Source organism: Sorex fumeus, unplaced genomic scaffold (assembly GCF_029834395.1).
Source record: "Sorex fumeus unplaced genomic scaffold, SorFum_2.1 ptg000082l, whole genome shotgun sequence".
In the NCBI taxonomy this organism is placed as follows: Eukaryota; Metazoa; Chordata; class Mammalia; order Eulipotyphla; family Soricidae; genus Sorex; species Sorex fumeus.
The window spans coordinates 2,844,491-2,845,456 of NW_026606139.1; the positions used below are offsets into that span (position 1 = coordinate 2,844,491).

Consider the following 966-nt stretch of genomic DNA (forward strand, 5'->3'; position numbering starts at 1 on the left):
CTGAGAGCTGCACAAACTGAGAAAGTGGACCGCTTAGCTTTGTACGTAGACAATCCGGTTCAGACCCCCCGAGAAAACACCAGAAGTAACCACCGTAGACCCAAATATTAGTAAGAACAAATGCATACAGCTAAAGAGCAAAAAAATAAATAAATAACTAGAGCACACAGCCAAAAGAGCTAAGAGAAAATGATCTATCAGGAAACAAATTTGACATATGGTAAAGCACGGAAGTCGAAGCCCCAGCAGACGCCTGTATCTTAATACTTCTGCTTTTGAACAACATTATTAGCCCTGCAGAAGCAAGGCCTCAAAAAATTGGGTAAAAACTCAGAATTGTTCCTCTCCACGGAAATCTTTAGTAAAAGGCGAAAGATTTATACGATCTGAAGAGAAACCAGAGTATGCTTCTGCTGGCTGCACGCACAGTCCTGGAGTAACCGAAGCTCCTAGAACAGCAATGGTAACAATTTGACCGAAAGAGCTAATGATTTTTTCTTTTCCCCCAGATAATTTTATTAGATTAGGCTCATGTTCGAGGGGGAAATTTTGTAGATATAAAAAGAATTTGGCTGGTTTTAGGTATAAAAAAAGTATAGCTTTTGTGCAGTGCATGCTGGGTATGTAAATGAGCTGAGGCCCCTGCCCCGGTTTCCGGAAATTTTGCACGCAGCCCGCTAGGCCCAGGACAGCCACCAGAGGGCAGAGCGGACGCCAATCCGCACACGCCCGGGCCAACCTGGAGCCACGCCCCAATTCAGCAAACCGTGCGCCCCGCGTGCGTGCCAGCCTTGAGCCGTCTCCCTGACCCCAAAAGATTTTAATTTAATCATTGCAGTTTAGGGCACACAAAAATAAATGAATTTTAACATCACAAAAGTGCGTGTCATCTTTGTACGGGAACCAGGTCAATCACTGTCATTCCAACTGTAGCATGTATACCAGCTTATATACCAAAATGAGTAT

The 966-nt window shown here is 44.2% G+C and overlaps 1 non-coding gene across 1 annotated transcript; it reads right to left on the reverse strand.

The window, feature by feature from the left end:
• Positions 1 to 290: 290 nt before the first annotated feature.
• On the reverse strand, positions 291 to 406 carry LOC130039126 (U5 spliceosomal RNA). Its single transcript, XR_008794839.1, has one exon. It is a non-coding gene; the product is annotated as a U5 spliceosomal RNA (small nuclear RNA).
• Between the last annotated feature and the right edge of the window lie 560 nt (positions 407 to 966).